This window comes from Schistocerca nitens, chromosome 6, assembly GCF_023898315.1.
Source record: "Schistocerca nitens isolate TAMUIC-IGC-003100 chromosome 6, iqSchNite1.1, whole genome shotgun sequence".
NCBI classification, from domain to species: Eukaryota; Metazoa; Arthropoda; class Insecta; order Orthoptera; family Acrididae; genus Schistocerca; species Schistocerca nitens.
This window is the reverse complement of record NC_064619.1, coordinates 545,059,379-545,085,871: the sequence shown is the minus strand read 5'-3', so window position 1 is coordinate 545,085,871 and position 26,493 is coordinate 545,059,379.

Below are 26,493 nucleotides of genomic sequence, written 5' to 3'. Positions count from 1 at the left end.
GGGGGTCTAACCCCAGCAAGGATGAAATTCTCAGTCACTGCTTCCACCATTCACATTCCTTCCACCTGTGCAGGGAAATTACAGAACAGTTGTTTTGCAGTGAGAGGGACGGCGGGAGGAGGGAGGGGGTGTACCTGTGGCACTTCTACCAGAAGCGTAGTGTCACGTCGGTATTTCTCTGTGCTTAATGCGGATTACAGGAATGAAACGAGTGTATGGCAGAATGTTCCAAATGTTTCATCATTATAGTTTAAACATATCATATGTGTTACCTTATGAACCCTAAATGAGTTACGTATTTATGTAATTATTGGGCATATTTTACTATTTTGCCTTCTAAACTTTCATTTCGTCCTGCTGACCATTAAATGTAAGGACGTGTAGATTGAAACACAACACGCAGGTGTCTGCCTTCTGTGACGAGAGTACTGGAAAGTCGTTATCATGCTACTCCAAATGACTAAGTCGGAGAAGCGGCTATATAAAGAACTAGCTTGAAAGTGTAGGTAGCTACCAGTGTCTGCGTCAATCACGTCAGTCAGTACTTGATTGTAGTGTTGTATGGATTACAATATTCAGCAAGTGTGTATATCACCAGAATAGAGTGTAACCATAATTCAGTTTACTGGACGAGAGAAATCAACGGTGGGTAATGTGTAGAAGGATTGGCTATTTAGCATTGTACCTGAAAAGAAATAGATTGACCTACGACAGTGCAAGGCGGCAGTGGAGGCGGCAGCTGTGTGAGGCAAACCCACTGTTGCCACATAAGCCATGGTAGCAATAGACGTCTGTTAGTAGTCATTCCTTGTTCATGCTATATGGACGAGTTAACAATATAGAAATGAGTAACTCGTGTGCTTCTCCCGCTTAATTATCGTCTCTCTTTCATGGTGTTCTCCCCCTTTTCTTTTTCCTGTGCCAACGCACTTCGCATTTGGCTGGGAACTTTCTCACCATACTATGGACGAATCCAACTGCACTGAATTACTGTACCAGTGTCTCAGTGAAACCTACAAAACAAACGATGATCTTGTTTAATCTGTCTTCCACGGCCGGCCGGAGTGGCTGAGTTCTAGGCGCAAAAGTCTGGAACCGCGCGACTGCTACGGTCGCAGGTTCAAATGGTTCAAATGGCTCTGAGCACTATGGGACTTAACATCTATGGTCATCAGTCACCTAGAACTTAGAACTACTGAAACCTAACTAACCTAAGGACATCACGCAACACCCAGCCATCACGAGGCAGAGAAAATCCCTGACCCCGCCGGGAATCGAACCCGGGAACCCGGGCGTGGGAAGCGAGAACGCTACCGCACGACCACGAGATGCGGGCAGGTCGCAGGTTCGAATCCTGCCTCGGACATGGATATGTGTGATGTCCTTAGGTTAGTTAGGTTTAAGTAGTTCTAAGATCTAGGGGGCTGATGACCTCAGAAGTTAAGTCCGATACTGCTCAGAGCCATTTTGTCTTCCACGATGTGAAGTAAGGTTCATATATTAACTCAAATCGCATAGAGTCTATGACACATGAACTGCTTCAACAAAACTGTTGAATAATTGCTGGTAACAAGCGAAGCCGAAAGCGATAGAACGAGATGCTACAGAAACACACACACACACACACACACACACACACACACACACATACATACATGCATATGTACGCAGATGAATAACTCTGGTGTACATGAGTACTTACCAGCAACAGAATTACACTACCATATTTGCTTGGAAATATAGTTTTGTCTGCCTCTTAGGAAACGAAAATTTTCTTTGTTATGGTGATTTATCTAGTGATCGGACTAGGATTAATGTAATATATAGAATCCGATATATAATTACAAGCATTTTTACATTAAATGAAGTTAGTTTGTTTGTTACGTGACTGCAAATTAGCTCGAGTGTGAATTTCTATAATCTCAGGGTGGTTACTGATTAATAAAAAAATAGTCGAGCCGTCGACATGATGAACAAAATAAAAAATAATTTGTTGAAGAGTCCATATTTTAATGGAAGTAAAATCTTGTACTTTATTTTGAGTAAATAAATCTCCAGTGTAGCGGGTATCAGAAACTTATTAGAGAACTTTATTCTGCAGGTAGCACGGAATATATATTATGAGCTAAAATAATGTTCGGTGATCCGGATTTCTAAGTTTGCGAGTCTAAGAGAGTACCTTTTCGAGCCTCAGAAAATATTCGTCCATAGAGTTAACACTACGTTTACCTTAAAATATTTCAGACAAGTGAGCGTACTAATAAATCTCAGCACCTTTTCAGTCAGTTTCGGGTTGCCTGAAATGTTATGTGCATTCGAGTTTGTTGCACGTTCTGAGAAATTAGTGAAGTAAATAGATGAAATCATTGAGCAGTATTGCGTTTTACGGTGCCCAGAATGATCTTTTCTAGCCTTATTATACAGTTGTACGATACTAAATGTAATGTACATCTTTCCTGTCAAGCCGACGGTTGCGCGTAGCACATCATGCTGAATAAATACATAAAACCCCGAACAATAATTGGCGAACAACTCTATTACTGCTGTGGAAGAGAGGCAGTGTATTAAAAGATTGTCACCATCTTAACGCTATTCTTATTTACATCATATCATTGCACGATGGAAACAATGTGAATGAAGTAAACGAAGTATGCTTACGTGTAGTATCTTATGTTTCATTAACTGAATTTAATGTCAGTGTTTGGGAGAACACTGTAAAATATTAAATAGGAAACACTTTCCTGATGTTCAGTAAAATTTTATTCATTTGGTCACGAACGGGCTTTAGGTCTCTCTTGGCCATCGTTTGGTGACCATTAAATGCCACAACCACAGTCAAAATGACACTCAACTTGATTGGCGTAGGACTATCTAGGTGGCGTGATCTTAGCTTACTGCTTACAAACCGAATTGTGTAACTTCGTTTTTTTAACTGTTGAATTAAAACAAAAACTCAAATTCTGCGATAATTTTTTTGTACATTTATATACTAGTAACAGCGAAGGTGAGTAATTTTTTGTGGTACGGATGGAAATCGAAATCGTCAGAGGAAGTAAAGTTACTTTTAATAAGTACGCAAGACGAAGGAACTGATTCCCGTAATCATACCAGATATAGTCACTTTACATGCTGATTAATATCAATACACTGTTGAATTACGATTTAATATTGTAAGAATAATTAATGCTCCAGTAAAACTATGAGACAAGAACTCCTAGTAACTTTTCTTTTTTCCGCATCTTTCTTTTCCTATTCATGGGAGCCTCAGCGATTTGCTGTAGGATCTTGTTCTTTTTGCTGTAACTGTGGCCTCAGTCAGTGAGGTCCACCGTTGGAAATATGCGCTGCCAAAGACTTCATCTGCAGCCTACTGGAGGCATCCACGAGCAGTGACATGCACCCGGCTTCTGAAATCAGGCAGTAAATGGAACCAGCTTCCTTTCTCACACAAAATTTCTTCTAATAGTGCTGTGCTCTAGTTCCACTACGCTCACGCTACGCATACGTGGCCGGGATACTTACTGGATGTCACTAAAGGAAAAACCTTTTGGTTTGCGAATACGCGGATGCTGGTGGGCTCGCGTGACCACAGGCTATCTGGATATTTCTCTTGGTGTGCATCTACATATTCACAAGTTCAGTGATCATTGATCGAGAATTCATGAAACAACAGCTAGAACATCAGATGCAACTGCAGGCACAACTAGAATAAAAGCAAAAAGAACAGCTGCAACTTCCCGAGAGGATGGCGTGCCGGTCCCCGGCACGAATCCGCCCAGCGGATGAGTGTCGAGAACCGGTGTGCCGATCAGCCTGTGGATGGTTTTTAAGGCGGTTTTATATCTACTTCGGCGAATGCAGGCTGGTTCCCCTTATTCCGCCTCAGTTACAATACGCCGGCGATTGCTGCAGAAACACTGTCTCCACACACGCATTCACCATAATTACTCTACCACGCAAACATTTGGGATTACACTCGTCTGGTATGAGAGGGGTGGTCCAGGGGGCGGCCGAACTACACAGTAAACCTGGGTTCGGTGTGGAGCGGCGATGGGTCGGGTGGACTGCTGTGGCCTGTTCTACATCTACATCTACATTTATACTCCGCAAGCCACCCAACGGAGTGTGGCGGAGGGCACTTTACGTGCCACTGTCATTACCTCCCTTTTCTGTTCCAGTCGCGTATGGTTCGCGGGAGGAACGACAGTCGGAAAGCCTCCGTGCGCGCTCGAATCTCTCTAATTTTACATTCGTGATCTCCTCGGGAGGTATAAGTAGGGCGAAGCAATATATTCGATACCTCATCCAGAAACGCACCCTCTTGAAACCTGGCGAGCAATCTACACCGCGATGCAGAGCGCCTCTCTTGCAGAGTCTGATACGTGAGTTTGCTAAACATCTCCGTAACGCTATCACGGTTACCAAATAACCCTGTGACGAAACGCGCCGCTCTTCTTTGGATCTTCTCTATCTCCTCCGTCAACCCGATCTGGTACGGATCCCACACTGATGAGCAATACTCAAGTATAGGTCGAACGAGTGTTTTGTAAACCACCTCCTTTGTTGATGGACTACATTTTCTAAGGACTCTCCCAATGAATCTCAACCTGGTACCCAACTTACCAACAACTAATTGTATATGATCATTCCACTTCAAATCGTTCCGTACGCATACTCCCAGATATTTTACAGAAGTAACTGCTACCAGTGTTTGTTCCGCTATCATATAATCGTACAATAAAGGATCCGTCTTTCTATGTATTCGCAATACATTACATTTGTCTATGTTAAGGGTCAGTTGCCACTCCCTGCACCAAGTGCCTATCTGCTGCAGATATTCCTGCATTTCGCTACAATTTTCTAATGCTGCAACTTCTCTGTATACTACAGCATCATCCGCGAAAAGCCGCATGGAACTTCCGACACTATCTACTAGGTCATTTATATATATTGCGAAAAGCAATGGTCCCATAACGCTCCCCTGTGGCACGCCAGAGGTTACCTTAACGTCTGTAGACGTCTCTCCATTGATAACAACATGCTGTGTTCTGTTTGCTAAGAACTCTTCAATCCAGCCACAAAGCTGGTCAGATATTCCGTAGGCTCTTACTTTGTTTATCAGGCGACAGTGCGGCACTGTATCGAATGCCTTCCGGAAGTCAAGGAAAATAGCGTCTACCTGGGAGCCTGTATCTAATATTTTTTGGGTCTCATGAACAAATAAAGCGAGTTGGGTCTCACACGATCGCCTGTTTCCGGAATCCATGTTGATTCCTACAGAGTAGATTCTGGGTTTCCAAAAATGACGTGATACGCGAGCAAAAAACATGTCCTAAAACTCTACAACAGATCGACGTCAGAGATATAGGTCTATAGTTTTGCGCATCTGCTCGACGACCCTTCTTGAAGACTGGGACTACCTGTGCTCTTTTCCAATCATTTGGAACCTTCCGTTCCTCTAGAGACTTGCGGTACACGGCTGTTAGAAGGGGGGCAAGTTCTTTCGCGTACTCTGTGGAGAATCTAATTGGTATCCCGTCAGGTCCAGTGGACTTTCCTCTGTTGAGTGATTCCAGTTCTTTTCTATTCCTTGGACACTTATTTCGATGTCAGACATTTTTTCGTTTGTGCGAGGATGTAGAGAAGGAACTGCAGTGCGGTCTTCCTCTGTGAAACAGCTTTGGAAAAAGGTTTTTAGTATTTCAGCTTTACGCGTGTAATCCTCTGTTTCATTGCCATCATCATCCCTGAGTGTCTGGATATGCTGTTTCGAGCCACTTACTGATTTAACGTAAGACCAGAACTTCCTAGGTTTTTCTGTCAAGTCGGTACATTGAATTTTACTTTCTAATTCACTGAACGCTTCACGCATAGCCCTCCTTACGCTAACTATGACATCGTTTAGCTTCTGTTTGTCTGAGAGGTTTTGGCTGCGTTTAAACTTGGAGTGAAGCTCTCTTTGCTTTCGCAGTAGTTTCCTAACTTTGTTGTTGAACCACGGTGGGTTTTTCCCGTCCCTCACAGTTTTACTCGGCACGTACCTGTCTAAAACGCATTTTACGATTGCCTTGAACTTTTTCCATAAACACTCAACATTGTCAGTGTCGTAAAAGAAATTTTCGTTTTGATCTGTTAGGTAGTCTGAAATCTGCCTTTTATTACTCTTGGTAAACAGATAAACCTTCCTCCCTTTTCTTATATTCCTATTAACTTCCATATTCAGGGCTGCTGCAACGGCCTTATGATCACTGATTCTCTGTTCTACACATACAGAGTCGAAAAGTTCGGGTCTGTTTGTTATCAGTAGGTCCAAGATGTTATCTCCACGAGTCGGTTCTCTGTTTAATTGCTCGAGGTAATTTTCGGATAATGCACTTAGTATAATGTCACTCGATGCTCTGTCCCTACCACCCGTCCTGAACATCTGAGTGTCCCAGTCTATATCTGGTCTGTTGTGGGAATGTGAACCTCCGAGGGCTATGGAGGGACGAAAACTCACCGTCATTTCAACGTTCCCAGTTTAAATACACAATACAATGCAGGAAATTGCAAAAACAGACATAATGCCTGATGGAATAATCGCAATCAGTGGTTTTGGAAAAAATGGAAATGAAATCCCATGCTTCTTTACAGACAGTAGGGGAACGATGCGGGAGGCCCGCACCGCCTTACTAGGCAAGGTCCTAATGGAGGTGGTTTGCCGTTGCCTTCCTCCGACCGTAATGGGGATGAATGATGATGATGAATACGACACAAGAACACCCAGTCATCTCGAAGCAGGAAACATCCCTGACCCCGCCGGGAATCGAACCCGGGACCCCGCGCTCGGGAAGCGAGAACGCTACCGCGAGACCACGAGGGGCGGACAATCAGTGGTTTTACAATGTTACTTATAATCCGTCTTGACTGATAAATGTTTATTCATATGACCGGTTCCGGTTCCTCTAGAACCAGCTTCAGATCTGTGACGATAATGATACTACTTTAATATTTCACGAATGCAAACCTTTTCCATCCTATCCAATCAACATCAAATGTACCAGAACGTACGTGCAATTTCGGTTACGGGAGTAACTCGTCCACACACAGCAACCTTCACATGCTGCGTCAGTTAAAATCGGTTGGCAGAATGCACGTCATTTGTATTAATTACAACACTATTACCGACAGCTTGCGTCTGGTAAATTTGTTACATTACATATACACATACTGTATTCAGTAGATTTTTGTAATCAGCTTTTATGTCTAAAAATATTTAATTAAAATCTGTATATGTCAAGGTTAAATTCTGTAATTATCAAAATTTAAATACGCAGTAAAATTATCATTTTTATACGATCTTAAAACAAAGTGCGATTTCTATAAATACGGCGCTGGTGTAGACTTGTTTCCGTCCATGGTCTGCTTCCGTGGTTCCCGCCATGTCGGTGTTGTGCCGCGATCCGCCCAGTCGTCTGACGTCCATCGCCATGGGCTAGAGCGCCGCGTAGCAGGGCCCGTGGACGATGCCAGGCGCTGCACGCATCTTCCAGCTTCCCCATCATCCCCGTCTTTCATCCTTCGGCCTGGACCTCCACATGTTAACAGTTGTCATTTTAGGAAGTCGTCATAAATACTAAAATAGGCGTTACGATTGAACTCGCTTTGCTCGTTGAGGATTAAATCCGGGTCTTTCTTTTTGTGGGTGTATATTTCAATTTCTTCCAGAATGTTAAGAAACCGCCCCTTATGAGCTCTATGCAGGGTGTCTAAATTTTGTTCAATGTTCGTGACTGAGTGTTTTGAGGCAGCCCTACGGGCCCCAAACGCTGTTTTGTTTTGAGAGTCGGTGTGCTCCCTGAATCTGGTCTCAAAGTTCCTACCAATCTGCCCTATATATTGTTTACAGCAGTCATCACATTTGATCTTATATATACCTGAATGCTTAAATTTATTCCTACTATTGCATATTTTGTGCCGGAGCTTCAATTTTAGCGTGTTATTTGATCGTTACATACGAATAAACATTTTGCAACCAAGACGGATCATAAGTAACATTGACAAGGCAGTAAGTTGTGGAACAGAAACAGCTTGTGTTACAGCAGCTCATGAAGCCAGAACAGCATCTGGCAACACTGTTCGGGCCATATCATCCAGAAGAAGACTGGGACTCATACTACAGTCGTCTGCGGCTCAAGTTCCACCTGAGTGACAGAAATGACGTTGCCAGACTGCCAGACAGCGCATTTTTCAGCCGTATACTAAGCCCCGAGAAACATATTTTCTAGAAAAGTGAGAAGGCGTCTTCTCACTAAATCTAAGGGTTTAGAATTGTCAGAAATTCGTCGTTTACTTTCAAAGCAAAACAAGCAGTCAACGGGCATCATAACAGCTAGACTCGCATTTATTTCAGTATCTCAGTATGATACATCAGTCATATGGCTGATCTCAAAATGCTGACTCCAAAATGTCGTGGAGATGAAAGTTACAGAGAATCCTTCACCAAATAGTAAGTGCGTGATGTAATAGTTATGCGTGCATCTCACAAAGATATCTGTGCATATTCGCTGAAATTTACAAGTCCTTCTCTCAAGGAAGTGTTAGCCATATCAACAACCTTTGGAATGTCATATGTAGCACAACAATATTTTGGTAAAGTAACGCATTTTCTGTGAAACCATTTACAACAGCATATGCATCACAGCAGTATTTTGATGTAAATTATGTATTTTCTGTAAAACAGCATTCCTATTCACGCCTCAGTAAGCGTGATTGAAGCTCATTTAGGGACAAAGTCCAAGCAACATATCAGCAGCATCATTTATTCGACTCAACAGTGTTCATGTAGTTCCTCTATCATAACAACAGCAGAGTGGGGTGTGGTATACAGCGTGTCGTAGTAGTTTTTCTAGACACACACACGAGCACTCGGCGCCCGCATAGGGAAACGCTCTCTGCAGAATGCTGCAAACAAGGTTACGAGACCGAAGTATGCATAGGCGGCACCGCGTTACGTCAACAGCGCAGCCTCGGGGTAAATGTGCTACAGGCACGGCTGAACCCTTTCGCAGCATCTCCACAAAAAGTTTTTTCTCCTACTAACGATAAACATTCCTGCTGATTCCGGTTCGCCAAATTCTATCGTAACTGACGAAACGTTTACAAAGACTGGCTCTCTGCCTCTTCAGCCAACACTAATAGAGGTTACAGTTTTACGCAGGTACAGCGTAGCTCTGAGTGGTAGACGCTCAGTAACGGCATTGTTCGGGAAAGTCTGCCATCCGATTGCTTTGCCAGGTGTACCATAGCCTGGAGTACAAAACATTTTTGGGACCAGCACTTTTTCGTCTTATGATTTTAAAACAGCTAACGTCAGCACTCTGTCAGTAGTAGTAGTGTTCGATAATCTTCAGTCAATATGTTTTGAATTTTTAGCTCAGTTTTCACCAGGCGTACAGTGTGCAAATAATTATGTAGCTCTCATCCAGTTCTGCATCACCTACATCTGTGCCAGTAGCATTGTGAGATGACTTCAACGAGGAATAATATCACCTGGTGGAACAGGATTACCTCACACTAAACACATCAAGTCGCTGGTCAATATCACTGGTAGATTCATGTAAGCTATGTGGTCCCCAAAGTGTTTGTGGTGATTTTAAATCAACGATAAGTGTTTCGCATTCGATCACAGCCACTGCTTAAATTTTGAATGGGGATTTTCAGCAAATTTGGACGAGGGTTTCCAGCGTAAGGAGTGACATTCTGTCTGCCAATGGCTTCGTCGAAGAGGGCTACGGAGCTCAGGTCCCTTTACGGCCCTTCCTGTGGGAAACTGCCGCCTGGAGACGGAATAATCGCCAGTGGTCAACGGCATGACGATGCAAAAGGTAATGGAAACCACTCCACTGAAGAATTGTAATGTGTAACCATATGTCAAGTGCCCTGTAACTAATCAGCCCTCCAGTCGGATCTATGGTAGGCGACAGGCAAGGAGGAGGAAAGAAAGACGAGCAGGTACAGCTCTACGAGTCGGAGACGATGTAATGCTAGAAATTTGAGTGTTGTATGGAAGTTAGAAAATTTTAAAAGGGAATGCAAAGGCTCAGTCTGGATTGAATGGGGATCACTGAAGTCACATGAAAAGTAGATAAGAATTTCTTGGTCAGGCAGACATAAGGTGAAATCCACAACAGCAAAAATGGCATAGCGGGAGTAGGATTTGTTATGATTAAGAAGGTACTGCAGAGATTGTGCTACTGTAAGTGGTTCTGAGTAGAGGTTATTCTCATCAGGTTCGACAGCAAACCAAGGCCACAAAGATACTTCGGATATACATGCCGATTTTGCAAGCAGAAGATGAAGAGAGGGAAATGATAAATTAGGATACTGAACGGGTAATTGAGTATGGAAAGGAAGACGTTAATTTAACAATCGTTGGGAACTGGAACGCGGTAGTAAGGAAAGGAATAGAATACAGAGTTACGGGAGAATATATGAAAGAGGAGAAGAGCTAATGGAATTCTGCGACAAATTTCTGTTAGTTACAGCGGAAAAGCCATTCAGCAATCACAAAAGGAAGAGGGTTGGAGACACATTAAGCTTCCAGCAACATGGTCAGCCAGAGATTCTGTAGTCTGAATGTTGGGCGTACCCAGCAGCACATACAGACTTAGATCGCAAAGTAGAAATGTTTGAAGAGGAGACTCAAATTTAAGAGAATCATTCGGAAGAATCAGCGTGAAAATAAGTGGGATACTGAATTAGTGATGAATGATAAGGCACGTTTAAAAGTCTTAAGGCTGTAAATTCTGAGATAGTGAATACCACAATATGCAGGCCAACTGTAGAAGAATGAACATCTCTAAAAGAAGGGAATAACAAAGTTTGACAGACAACTATAGGTGGAAGAGAGGTAACTTCAAAATGTATTGGTTGTCAAAAGAAATACTTCAAGTGATGGACAAAGGTACAAAGATGTTCACCAAAGGATAGGAATACAGCAATGGAAGGTACTTTTAGCTAATATAAATAGTAAGTGCGCAGAAGGCAAGGCAAAATGGTTGCAGAAAAGTATTGAGGAAATCGAAAAAGAAATGGTCGACGGAAGTGTAATGAAAATCGGAAAATTTAAAAACAGTGGCGGCAACATTAAGAGTGCAGTGTGAATTCCGCTATTAAACGCTGAACGGAGAGCTAAGATTGGTGTAAAGAGTGCAGTGAAGGTCTCTCCTATGGTGAGAAGTTGTCTTATAACGTGTTAGAAGAAGAAATCGGTGTCGATATGGAAGACATAGGGTATCCAGTATTGGCATAAAAATTACTTTGGGTGACACGGTACCGAGTGAGGCAGTAGGGATAGACAATATCCTTTTGGAAATCCTAAAATCAAGAGGGGGAGACGGCAGAGTGAGAGGGGGGGGAGGGGCGAGAATAGACAATGAAACCAGTGTCAGGTTGGTGTATAGAGTCTATGAGAGTGGAGACATACGATCAGATGTAGGGAAAAATATCATCCACACTTTTAGGAAAAGCAGATTTATTATTTAGTGCATGGCTTACAGGATTCTATTTTACAGGTACATGTATTAGTCATACAAGATTATATATATATATATATATATATATATATATATATATATATATGTGTGTGTGTGTGTGTGTGTGTGTGTGTGTGTGTGTGTGTGCGTGTGTGTAAAATGGAAGCTGAAGAAGCGGTAGCTAAAGGAAGTTACGATATGCATTTACCATCATAACTTGATATCCCAAAACTTCAGCCAGTTGATTGCTGTAGCTGCAGCGTGTTCAAATTTTTTTCAGGCATTCGTGAATTTTCTTTTTGGGCAGTCGTGCTAATGTGACACAGTATTCGTTTCGATGTTTCGCAGCCAAATTGATCATCATCGATCTTTCTCCATTTATGTACTGTTCGATTGGTCATCGTCTCGCCTGGTTCTCTCGCGGCTGTGGGAGCTCCACATTCTACTTGGTGCGAGAACTATCGATTAATTTAATGCCTCCTACATCCAAGCTCGTGACAAGAATAAAAATCAGAATAACGGAAAATAAAATGGAGGATCTATTAGATGAAGATCAGTTTGGATTTAGGAATGGTAAGGACACCCGAAAGGCAGTTCCGACTTTGCATTTGATATTGGAACAAGGTTGGATTTGTCGACTTGGAAAAAGCGTTCAAAAATGGCGAAAGGGGTTCCAAATTCTGAGATTAATAGGGATAAGCTATAGGGAAAGACAGGTAAGACTAGGACCAAGAGGAAACATCAGGATTGGAAGACCAAGAACGAAAGGCTCCGATGAAGAATGGTACAGGAGAGGGTTCCTCTCGGTCAGCCCTACCATTCAGTTTCTACATTGAAGAAGTGATAACGGAACTAAAAGAAGCATCAAGACTGAGTTGGAAATTCAGGTTGAGAGGATATCATTAATGAAATTCACTGAGGGCATTGCTATCCTCAGTGAAAGTGAGGAACTGCAAAACTTACTGAAGGGAATTAATAGTCTAATGAGCACATAATGTGGATTAAGAGTCAGCAGAAGAAACGCCAATGTAATGAGGAATAGCTGAAATGAGAACAGCGAGAAAATTAACAGCAACATTGGTGATCACGAAGCACGCGAAACATTCTACTTCCTTGGTAACAAAATAACTCACAGCACAAGAGTCAAGGAGGATACAGAATGGAGACTAAAGCAGTCAAAGAGAGCATTCCATGTCGAAAAAAAGTCTACTAGTATTCAACGGTAGCCTTGATTTGAGAAGGATATTTCTAAGGATGAACGTTTGGAGAACAGCGTTGTATAGAAGTCAAACCAGAAAATGAAGAACAGGAAAAGAAGAGAATCGGAGAACTTGAGATGCAGTGCTACGGAAGAAAGCTGAAAATTAAGTGGACCTATAACATAACAAATGAGGAAAGTCTCCGCATAGTTATCGTAGGAAAAAAAGAATAAGGGACAGGATGATGGGCTGCGTGTTAAGACATCTGCAAATAAGTTCCATTGTGCTAGAGGGAATTGCACAGGATATATGCAGTAGGAAATGACTGGGACTGGAATATATTCAGCAAACAGTTTAAGAAGTACTCAGAGAAAAAGAGGTTGTCACAAGAAAACGATAAATGGTAACTTCACCAGCCAGAAACCTAATGCTAAAAATAATGCTCAGTAAGAAACTTCCTGGCAGATTAAAACTGTGTGCCCAACCGAGACTCGAACTCGGGACCTTTGCATTTCGCGGACAAGTGCTCTACCAACTGAGCTACCGAAGCACGACTCACGCCCGGTACTCACAGCTTTACTTCTGCCAGTACCTCGTCTCCTACCTTCCAAACTTTACAGAAGCTCTCCTGCGAACCTTGCAGAACTAGCACTCCTGAAAGAAAGGATATTGCGGAGACATGGCTTAGCCACAGCCTGGGGGATGTTTCCAGAATGAGATTTTCACTCTGCAGCGGAGTGTTCGCTGATATGAAACTTCCTGGCAGATTAAAACTGTGTGCCCGACCGAGACTCGAACTCGGGACAAAACGCAGTTGCACCGTACTTCCGTAATTTTGATTCAACCCAAGAAACGTGGACAGAATGGTCCCGACAATTTGGATTTCATCTCGCCGCCTACAGAATTCAAGGTAATGAGCGGCAGCCGTTTTTGCTTTCGTGTGTAGGTGTGTCCACCTACCGTGTAATAGTGAAATTGTTTCCCCGACGCGACGTAGCAACTCTGTCATACGAAGAAATTTTGTCTGCTTTAGATGCCTATTTCAAAGAAACAGTAAATGTCGTTGCAAAAAGGTATACGTTCTTTCGTACAAAACGTACGGCTGGTCAGACTAATAGGGAGTGGGTTGCAACATTGCAAGGACTTACTAGGGAGTGTGCTTTTGAATGTGACTGTGGACTCCCTTATTCAGATACTATGGTGCGTGATGCAATAGCACAGAACGTTTCTGATGTTCGCATACGGGAACAGATTTTGAAACTAGTAAATCCCTCCCTTCAGCAAGTGATAGACATATTAGATAGGCAAGACACACTTGACTTTGCTCAGGAATCATTTGCAACTTCGACAGCCGTGTGTCACATTAACCGGCCCACCGGGCCCGCTGCACGGAACGCTAACCTGCCCTCGCGCACGTCCGCGCAGCCACGTGTCCCGCGCATGCAAGCACATGCAGTGAAATCATGCCCGCGGTGTGCAACTAGACATTCGCGTGAGAATTGCCCGTCACGCCAAGCTATTTGCTTTTTCTGTAATAAGAAAGGGCATGTTCAAAGTGTTTGCCAGAAAAAGCTCAGATCAGACACTCACAACCATTCCAGGCCCTTTGCTTCGCGCCGGAATCGAACCAAGGACAATCAGGCTCGGGAACCTTCGCCCATGGACATTCATGTAGTTAATTCCACCCCGTCCAGTGTTCCTCTCGCTAACAGTGACTGTGTTCGTCCCACAAAAAGTGTGCGTCGACGTCGACGGACGTCCCGTCCCGTCGCACGTGATTCTGTACCAGTGTCTGTTCACGTTGCACAAAACAGTCGCTCTTGTCGTCAGCAGGACAATAAACTTTTTGTAGATTTGGATTTTGCCGGACAAGTGGTACCGTTCCAGCTCGATACCGGAGCTGCAGTTTCATTGCTCAATCACGCCACGTACAAACAACTGGGCGCACCTCCGTTGCGTGCAGCGAATGTTCAGTTAAATAGTTATTCCGGACAAGCTATCCCTGTGTTAGGACAGTGCACTCTTCTTGCTACATACAAGGAACAAACAAAACTTGTGTCGTTTTACGTTCTTCGTTCTTCTACTGCAGTGAACTTGTTTGGTTTAGATTTATTTCAGTTGTTTCACATGTCTATAGTAAATCAGGTCCTCTCAGTGAACCAGACTGTGCCTTCCGCCAGTGTTTCTCGTCTTTGTGAAGAATTTGCAGACATTTTTGCACCGGGCCTTGGTTGCGCTAAGAACTATGAAGCACATTTGGAACTGAAAGTGAACGCGCAACCGAAATTTTTCAGAGCGCGCGATGTTCCGCACGCATTGCGTTCTGAGGTCGCCCACCGCTACGACATCTTGTATCGGTCCACTGCTACGCATGGAAACGCCGATGCGTTGTCCCGTTTGCCTGTTGCTGAGGATAAAGCATTCGATTCCTCTGAACTTGCTTGCCTGTTAATTGATTCGGAAACCGATGCTGTGGTCGACTCGTTTCCGATTGATTTTCGTCGTGTAGCTACAGCCACAGCTGCTGACCCTGTCCTTGCTACTGTTTTGCGTTTTGTTGCTACGCAATGGCCCTTGTCAAAGTCACGGATCGAGGATCCGTTGGTTCGCCGATTTTTTGCTCACAAGGAGAGACTTTTTGTACGACGTGGTGTTTTGTTGTTGCGTTCTGATAATGACCAGTCCAGAGTCGTGGTCCCACGTTCGTTACAGTCGTCTTACGGCTTCTTCACCAAGGACATTGGAGTATAGTGCGCACGAAACAACTTGCTCGTCAGCACTGTACTTGGTTCGGAATCGATGCTGCGATTACAAATATGTGCTCTTCTTGCATGGCGTGTGCCGAACAACAATCCGCACCGCCGTGGAAATTCTTTGCATGGCCGAAAGCCACTTCCCCTTGGCAACGCTTACACATCGATTTTGCTGGTCCATTCTGGAATGCTCGATGGTGGGTTGTGGTCGATTCCTTCAGTAATTTTCCATTTGTTGTCCGGATGTCTTCCACGACGTCTTCTGCCACAATCCAGGCGTTATCTGCTATTTTTTGCATTGAAGGTCTTCCGCAGACTATTGTTTCTGACAATGGTCCACAATTCATGTCCCCAGAATTTCAGTCATTCTGCAAGGCCAATGGTATTCAACATCTGACATCCGCGCCGTTTTCGCCTCAGTCAAACGGTGCCGCTGAACGATTGGTCCGGACTTTCAAGTCACAGATGTTGAAGTTGAAAGAGTCGCATTCTCGGGAGGACGCGTTATTGCTCTTTTTGTCTTCGTATCGCTCTCAGCCCCGCGATGGTCGCTCGCTGGCTGAGTTGCTCCACGGTCGTCCTCATCGAACCTTGATTACTTTGCTGCATCCGCCGCATCAGGTTCCTGTGCAGCGGCAGACTCCTGCTTTTGCTCCAGGCGACGTTGTCTATTATCGCAACTATCGCGGTTCCCGGCGTTGGCTCGCAGGGCGCATTCTTCGCTGCCTCGGCCGCGCGATGTATTTGGTTTTGGGGGCCTCTGGTGAGGTGCATCGGCATCTCAATCAGCTGCGCCTCTGTCGTCGCACGGGTTCTGCCGCTCCCCGTCTGCTTTCAGCGACGGTGCCGTCCGGTCAGCGCCCTGGGGACCCATCTACTGGCTCGCCTCATCCCCAGGTGTTACCGACGATGCCTTCCATTTTGCCTCATGGCGTCGCGCCGCCGCCGCAGCCGCCGCAGCCGCCGCAGCCGCCGCCGGCGCCGCCCGCAGTGGACGCTTCGCTGCAGCCGCTCAGCGCCTCCCTGGGTCACGCGCCACCGCTCGCTTCCCGTGACCAGCTGTCCTCCGCCATGGAACTCTTGCCCGCTCCGGACCACATGGCGTCTTTGCGCGTCGGATACCCCGACGCAATGGAGGTCGACCCTTCGGCCCCTCCTGTCTCATTATGGGCGCATACACTGCATGTTGACGTGCACCCTGGACTAGGTTTTCAGGCGTTTCCTAGCTCCCCTCTGACCGAATGGCAGGGTGCGGGTGGCACAGCCTCGCCTGTTGTTAGGCTCCCCACCTCATCGCATACGTCAACATGGGGTCCTCCCCACGGCGGGCGGAAGCCTTATCACACGACCGTCCGCCGATTTGCGGGGGAGGAATGTGGTGTCACCGCCAGACACCACACTTGCTAGGTGGTAGCTTAAATCGGCCGCGGTCCATTAGTACATGTCGGACCCGCCTGTCGCCACTGTGTGATCGCAGACCGAGCGCCACCACATGGCAGGTCTAGAGAGACGTACGAGCACTCGCCCCAGTTGTACGACGACGTTGCTAGCGACTACACTGACGAAGCCTTTCTCTCATTTGCCGAGAGACAGAATAGCCTTCAGCTAAGTTAATGGCTACGACCTAGCAAGGCGCCATTTGTACCATTGCATGTATCTCAAGATACTCTCACTTGTATCATCAAGAATGCTGTATACCAAAGGACGATATAAAAGTTAAGTGTTCTAGTAGCTACATTCTTTTCTTTATCACATTCATCACGTATCCTGTTCCAGACTTCGCGCCAGTCGGCGTGTGTGTACGTGTGCCCTTTCGGCTACCCATCACTGTGGACTGGCTGCCTTGTCAGTCCACTACACTTTTTTTGATTTCCCTGCTGCATCTGTTATCTCCGGTGATACAGGTACGTAAATAAAATATGTTTCTCAACTTCGTCTATTTTAATTGTTAGTATTTTGATGTCAGTTCTCTTCCTCATCTTTTATTAAGTTACTATCATCATTTTCGTTCTTTGAATAACAATTTTACGTCCTGACTTTTTCTAATTTGCCAAAAACGTAGAAAATATGTTTCGGATATATTTTTCACTATCAGCTGTTAACGCAAGATCATCTGCAGATCTTTTGTTGTGAACGGGATTTCGGTTCATTTTAACTTCTAATATTTTTTGTCAGAAGATCTTACAGCTCTTTCGTTGAAAAGCTTAAGCAAATAAAGAAGCTGTGGATTTCCTAGACTTACTCCTTTGTTTAATTTTGGACTTATATTCTTTTTCGTTAATACCTATCTTCAGACATTGATTTTTGGGTTTTTTAATATGGTTTACTATCTTTCCAGTGTATGTGTGTATCTTTGACTGTTCTGAAAAGTTTTTTTCAGATACTTTCGTCAACTGCCTTTTCTAGATCAAGAAAGGCTGTAAAGTATTCCTTTTTCATTCTGACACTCTCGCTATCAATGACGGCTTCCACGTTTTTTTTATAACCAATTTCTAAATAAAGATAAATGTAGGTATCGTCGCACAACCTGTTCAACACGCTTTCTGAGGTGCGTCATACAGAGCATACGAGAATCAAGGCGAACTGGCCCTAGGCCTATATTCCAGTTGTCTCCACGAGTCGATAAAGTAACTCTACCTCAGTGGCATAACACAGTGAACAGGGCCTGAAAAACGGTATTAAACCCTATGCAATATCGAAGCAGGCTGTGGGCCAATTACGTTTAGAAAACATTTGTAAAGACCTTCCGATCACTCCATTGAAAAGTAGTTACTGCAGTGCCCATCGTTCGGTATAAATACAGAGAGTAATGACGGCAACTTGTTTAAATCCAACGTGGTTATTAACGTGACTGTTTACTGAAGCGAGAGAATTGTTTTGCTGAAAACACAGGAATGGTTATTGTTTTGTTTTTCCGCAGCCGGAAGAAAAGCACAATTAAAATTTTGTTACACTGAGTTAGCTTTTCGCATCTTTATTTGGCGTTCGGAACTAATTAACTCTGAAAACATTTTAAAATAATATCAGCTTGCATATTCAATTTACTCCGATTAAGCCGTAACTACCGAAAATTCTGTAGGTACCGTGCTGCAAGAACGGCTGCTCCGGTTTCCGTTATTTGTTTCGGCAAGACAGATTACGTGAAATAACTCGCCTGATGCCTTGCTTCCACGTATAGATGCGCTTCGGCCTATCGGGTGAGAAAAATACGTTTTTCACAAACATGCTTCTTTTTAATTACTTAAGAAAACAACATCCTGGTTTCAGAAAATTATGTAATTATCAAATTTTGTTGCTCATTAACTACTGTTTCACACATGTAAATCACGATATTTTTGAGATATTTAGCGGGCTCAAATATTTATGTGCTTCATTGGCTATTTTAGTATTTCAGGATGAGTATGCACTGACGCCATTTGTGTTGCTTCAGTATCTCAAAAATTACGTTTCTACATTTAGTCTCTTCGTAACTAATTTCAGCTCATATACCTGCATCTGTTCTGAACAAGCATATGTAATACAGTTTCATTCGATATATAATAGTTTCATTCTATATATGATACAGTTTCATTTGATGTGTCATTTAACTCTTCTCTCATACTTCCTTGAAAAGATACACTCATGTCCATAAAACATGATGACACATATTCGTTACAGAACTGATCACTCTCAAATTTTCAGTGATACGTAAACGTGAAGATTTGCACTTTTCTGCTTGTTACAGAGAGAGGATTTTATTTGTTACAGAGAGATGTGCAGTCTGCAATGACTTTTCTGCACATCCTTTACTGTGAAAACATAATTTTTATTAGTTATGTGCAACACTGTTCAAAAATACAGGATCGTTATTTAAATTCGGGGAGTGCTGTCTAGTGGTAAAGTAGGAGTCTGGAAACCAGAAGGTCAAGGGTTCGCATCAGGTCGGACAATCTTCAGTCTAAGCGTCACACCTCAACTATGTAAGGAATTGCCAGGAACAGCACGTGGTTTGTATTCTACGTCAAACTACTGGTACCCACCCTCAGACTGGATAACTGCGGGACACGCCAGTCGTCGAAGTTGCGTCCAATTGAAGCACTTGCTCCCCGCCGTGGAGCCACGCGTATTTATTAGTATAGTTATGTACTCACTACGATAATTCCTCTAACCACGTATTCCATGAAAAATTTCTCTGTAGATCTATCTTCGAAGAAAAAATATTCTCACTTTCACGTGACACTGTCATCACGTACCTATATTTGCAGACACACGTAGCAGAAATCGGTTTATTGACTACTATTATTTTGAGTGTGAAATTTCCGTCTTTCTCTCCATAGACAAAATGAAATTGTTGTAACGAACTGTCATTTAGGATTTCAAAATGCATTCTTTGTAAAACTGTACATAAGGGAAGACAACACTTTATTGGAGTTACAGATGGAGCAGCAGTTTCGATTGGGAAAGGATGACAAAATAATTCGGCCACGTTTTATTCGGAGGAATCTTTACTGACATTTGTCATAAGCGATTTAAGGAAACCACAGGAACTTCAACGTAGCAGGAGATGGGTGTACAAGATCTGCAAAATGAGTCTTCTGTAGGTGTGCAAGAGTTTCCCCATATCGTTGATCACTCTTCACTGTAATAAGTGATGAAAAAGTATATGGGATTAGGAGCACTTCTCGATAGCTCTAGGCTTGCTTGCCCTTCCACAAAAGTACTACATCTACCCAAGAAATCCAGTTTCAATTTCGAACAGACCGGAAATAACCATATCCGACCTACAGCGTCGAATGTAATGTAGAGTAAACTATGCGTAGGCCAACTTACTTATCGTCGTCTAGTGGAACTGTCTTTGTGCTTCCGTCGAAATCATTCAAATTGACATGTTCTTCATATGCACGGCCTTTCCTGAAGTGACGTGCAATATTCTTCGCCTGAGAATGACAGTAAAAGGAAACCTGCACTATACTTGTCAATAGGGTGCAATGATTTAACTGTCTTATACCGGTAAAGCATGTTCATTTCATTAGGTCTTTCTGTAACTAGTAAAATCACATTGGGTATTCTGTAATATGATTTTCGCTACGCAATCCGTTCTAGTAAACGTATCCAGAAATGTAACTATGAAAGCAATCGCAGTTTATACTATATTTTTCCTCACATTTAGAGCACTCTCCCCTAGTAGCCAGCTTAAAAATTGAACTCACGACCCGTTCCTCGAAGAAACACACGTTTTATGAGTTAATAATCAGATGGTATCAACATCAAGGTTTAATGGTTTTGAATGCTCGATCAGACACTTCGTAGTACATCATGTTGGAAGAACCTGAAAGTTCACGGTTAAGACTGCACATCACGCCATGCAGAATGCACATCGATCGCAGGAAAGTCACGGTTTTCACTAAAAAATTTGAAAATTCCGTAGGTATCATCCATAATTAACCACAAACTTTTACAGGTTAATGCAATTCATCAAAAAACAATTATTGCACAATCTTAACAAATCAATTAGAGCTCCTGGCTACAAGTACTCGCATCACAAAAGCTGGCCTCGAGCTCCCAGGGACGAAAGCACGGAATCATTTCCAGTGCCAAAAAGCACGAAAGATTTCTACCCTGTTTGGCTGAATAACATGGTAGCCATTTAGTTATTAACTATCTATACGTTACTTACCAGTTATTTATTAGCTAAGTATTGTCAGTTTCGACGATTCATATTCCACAAACATACCACATTCATCTCTTTATTGACTCAGACAAATCAAGATACAAAAATAACATCGTCCAAAGATAAAAACAAAGTGAAAAATTAAGATTTTAAACAAATGATGTTTATTTAGTTATTTGGTCATAAAATATAGCGTAAGTTATGCTGTAACCGTTACATAGAAGACATAAGCATGTCAAGAAGTTATTCATCAGAGACTGTAATAAATCCACCACAGCAACGGCTGAGATCGCGAAACAGCTTCCTGAGAACATCCGAGAAGCTCACCATTTCACCAGGGAAGGCAAGGCTGGAGTTATGGAAGAAGTCGACGCCTCACCCGCAGACGCCAGAAGCTGAACTACCACCTGGACACAACGAGAGCTGGCTGGTGTGGAAATCTTTAAACAGATTACGATTAGGAGTTGGACGATCTAGAGACAACCTGAAGAGATGGGGCTTCATAACAGAAGATACGTCCTTTGATTGTGGACAAGAACAAACAACAAGCCACATGCTCCAGTGCCTTTTGTGCCCTACGTCCTGCACGAAGACTGATCTCCTGCAAGCCACTCCAAGCGCCTTGGAGGTTGCAAAGTGCTGGGCACATGTAATATAAATACAATTTGTGTATATATATGTACATATTTATTGATGTGTATGGCTACTGTAAATTTGTATGTTTCTGATTCGAGAATAAATAAATAAATTATGTGTTTCAGGTGGTTTTGAATATTTCCGAAACTACTTTAGATGTTAAACTGAATTCATACTGTCGCTGATTGTAATCGTTACAAAAGGCTTTACAAAGTTCTATATCAAATTAGTTTGCTAGAACACTCTATAATAATTCATAGCGGTATATGTAACATTGCTGTCGATAAAGTTCATGCCTATAGCTTTGATTGACGAAACGGCCAGTTCACATGTTACGTGGAGTGGGAGCACAAAGACAACGGCTAGGCTAGGTGCAGACACGCCACTCTGTCTAGCACTGTTTTACGCGCCTGCAAACAGAGAACATAAATGAGACCGCTAATTAAAATGCAGCAGTTTCACTACGAGTAGAAAACTGCGCATGCTCCACTTGCTCTGGAAAGTTTTTCACACGATTTTAAAGGAACAGTGGAGTAGAAAAAAAATCCTTTCACATATTGTAGCTTCATTCGTCAGCTTCAAGGTGAAGCGCCAATCAGTCATGGTCATTGTTATTCTGACGTTTCGACGTTAAATAACACGATTCATGAAATTATAATAGACTGCAAGGAAGTAGGGGTCGCTATGAGTTTAGTATATTTTAGATCATACATTGATGCATATGAAAAGTATCTAACATACTCAACATTTCTTTAAGCCAGGGAGGAAATAAAAACCCAGTCTCGAGTAAATGATTTACATGTAGTGCACTCATTTCTGACCATGTGCGCTAATAATAGCAAGAATTAAATATTAACAACATCCATTTTATCTCTTACACAGTTCGATATACTGAAAAAGTTTTCTGGAAAAGTTAGCAAGCAAAGGAAAGACTGCTTTACCACACGATTAGCATTGCTTTGCCACATGATTAACACGCAGGACTTAATTATGCAATATGCGAGTATCTATAGGCTTTCTCAGTGGAATAAGGAAAATTTTAATGGTCACAAGTAGCTATTGAAATGGGAATTGGTGTGGTTATGGAATGCCAAAAGGAAAAAAAAATCTGACTTTTATTTATATACTGAGAATGTGTTTATTCGTGATCTATAAGCTGTTGACTTGACTCGTCCTCTATTCCTAGTTTAATAAACGATTATCGTATTAGTGAAGTGATGTTGTTCAACGTTCTCCGTGTTTTCTAAATACAATACTAAATTTTAAAATGACAATAGGAGAAATATAGATGTTATCCAAAATACGACGCCAATGAAACTTTTCTGAAGGAAAAAAGGTTAAGAAGTGTGAGCAAATAAATCACTCTTTCTGTTGTAATTTCAGTAGAAGCCTCTAACCCACTGTATAATTGATAAACAACAGTCAGGAATGAAACTTGCCAAAGGATTTTATTTCTATACCGCAATGATTTGAGAAAATGAAAACATTTCCCAGCACTCAGTGCACCATCTCTCTGCACTAATTTCTGCATTAGCCTGTAGCACCACATCTCTGATGTTTCGACTGTCTGCTGTTCCGGTTTTCCCACAGTCCATGTTACACTACTATACAGTGCTGTGCTCCACACGTACATTCTCAGAAATTTCTTCCTCAAATTGAGGCCTATGTTTGATACCAGTAGACTTCTCTTGGCCAGGAATGTTCTTTCTGCCAGTGCTAGTCTGCTTTTGATGTCCTCCTTGCTCCGTCCGTCCTTGGTTATTTTGCTACCTAGGTAACAGTATATCTTAACTTCATCTACTTCGTGGCCATGAGTCCTGACGTTAAGTTTCTAGCTGTTCTCATTTCTGCTAATTATCATTACTTTAGTCTTGCTTCGATTTACTCAGTCCATATTCTGTACTCATTATACTGTTTATACCCTTCAGCATATCACAGAATTCTTCTTCACTTTCACTCAGAATAGCAATATCGTCAGTGAATCGTATCATTGATATCCTTTCACCTTGAATTTTAATTCCACTAGATAACCTTCCTTTTACTTCCATCACTGCTTCTTCGATGTACAGGTTGAAAGTAGGGCGGGGGCGGGGGGGGGGGGGCGAAAGACTACATCGCTGTCTTACACCCTTTTTATCCGAGTGCCTCGTTCTTGGTCGTCTACTCTTCTTATTCCCTCTTGGCTCTTGGACGTATTGAATATTACCCGTCTCTCCCTATAGTTTACCCCTATTTTTCTCAGAATTTCCAACATCTTTCACCATTTTACATTGTAGAACGCTATCCCCAGGTCGACAAATCCTATGAATGTGTCTTGATTTTTTTTTTGTCTTGCTTCCATTATCAACGCGCAACGTCAGAACTGCCTCTGCTTCTGTCTCCATTAAAGGTTAATTCCTGATTTTTTGCAGCTTATATATGTTTTTATCTGTTTTCTCTTGATGAGTAGTGGCAAGCCGGTCGAGAAAGGAATTAACTGTTTCTTAACACACAGAACTATGCTCCCTTTCGGGTCTGAGCCAGTATACTTCGTACCTCTAAAGCTGAGATCACTCTGACGACTTGCAGCATCCTATCAAAGGGAAAGCGGCTTACCGATGTCTTCCACGAAATGAAAGATACTTAAGGTGGATACGTTTATTCCTTCTCTCATAGAAATGTCATGGCCCAACATAATGAGGAGTAGGAAACTCGATATTTTTATTAAAACTCATTGACATTATCACGGGCAATATCAAGTCATGACAGAGACAGAGGTGGAAACAGAAAGCGAGCCAGTGCTTCGCAAGTAGGACTGCTCTTCGACACGTCATGACACTGTCTGCCCTGTGCGGATACGAGTTCAGCAGAATGAAGACGCCACAGAAAACCAAAGGATGCGAAACAAGCTAGTAATTCACGGAGCAACGGCACGTAGCGACGAACTGACACAGCAGTTAACAGCCTCTTAAGTGAATTTCTACATCTACATCTACATTTATACTCTGCAAGCCACCCAACGGTGTGTGGCGGAGGGCACTTTCCGTGCCACTGTCATTACCTCCCTTTCCTGGTCCAGTCGCGTATGGTTCGCGGGAAGAACGACAGCCGGAAAGCCTCCGTGCGCGCTTGAATCTCTCTAATTTTACATTCGTGATCTCCTCGGGAGGTATAAGTAGGGGTAAGCAATATATCCAGAAACGCACCCTCTCGAAGCCTGGACAGCAGGCTACACCACGATGCAGAGCGTCTCTCTTGCAGAGTCTGCCACTCGAGTTTGCTAAACATCTCCGTAGCGCTATCGCGCTTACCAAATAACCCTGTGACGAAACGCGCCGCTCTTCTTTGGATCTTTTGTATCTCCTCTGTCGACCTGGTACGGATCCCACACTGATGAGCAATACTCAAGTATAGGTCGAACGAGTGTTTTGTAAGCCACCTCCTTTGTTGATGGACTACATTTTCTAAGGACTCTTCCAATGAATCTCAACCTGGCATCTGCTTTACCAACAATTAATTTTATATGATCAATCCACTTCAAATCGTTCCGCACGCATACTCCCAGATATTATACAGAAGTAACAGCTACCAGTGTTTGTTCCGCTATCATATAATCATACAATAAAGGATCCTTCTTTCTATGTATTCGCAATACATTACATTTGTCTATGTTAAGGGTCAGTTGCCACTCCCTGCACCAATTGCCTGTCCGCTGCAGATCTTCCTGCATTTCGCTGCAATTTTCTAATGCTGCAACTTCTCTGTATACTACAGCATCATCCGCGAAAACCCGCATGGAACTTCCGACACTATCTATTAGGTCATTTATATATATTGTGAAAAGCAGAATAAGGAGGACACATGCCGTCAATACGATCCGAGCGCATGTCACAGCCAGAGCCTAGCTTTACGTGCCCCAGAGCTCCAGCTCTCTTCGTGAGGTTTTCATTGGGACCAATTGTATTCACGGATACGGCCTTGTCGCAGTGGATACACCGGCGCTGTCGGGCGTGGCCGGCACTTGGATGGGTGACCATCCGGACCGCCATGCACTGTTGCCATTTTTCGGGGTGCACTCAGCCTCGTGATGCCAATTGAGAAGCTACTCGACCGAAAAGTAGCGGCTCCGGTCAAAAAAGAATCATCATAACGACCGGGAGAGCGCTGTGCTGACCACATGCCCCTCCTATCTGCATCCTCAGCTGAGGATGACGCGGCAGTCGGATGGTCCCGATAGACCTCTTGTGGCTTGAAGACGGAGTGGTATATAATTGTATTCACAGTGATAGCAAACGACTCCATGATTACGAAACAGTAATGCATCTATGACCTAGATGCTCCAGCACATTCTCTGAGCTAGCTCAAGGTGCACTCTACCTGATGGTCCTCACCTCATGAACTTCCTACTTTTTACTGCCTACCACTTACTGATTTTGAAACCGACTGACAACACCACATCGCAGTGTGCTGACAACACTGAACTCCAATGTAGAAGCCGGCAACAGGGCCCTTGGAGGTTCCACATTTCTGTTCAGCACAAAGGCGCCTTTGTGTGCTGAAATCTACCAGGCCGGCATGGGGGAGATCAACTGACCACACACAGCTGATGCGTCAGCAAGGGTCATCGTAGAATTCAGAGTAGAACTGAGAACACTCCAGCAGCCACCATGAGACCACTCTGCGCTGGGCAGCGGCAGCGATGCTCGCCGGCAACCCCCGCTGCGCCACGTCGCTAGCACCTCGCCTGGGCGTGGAGGTGG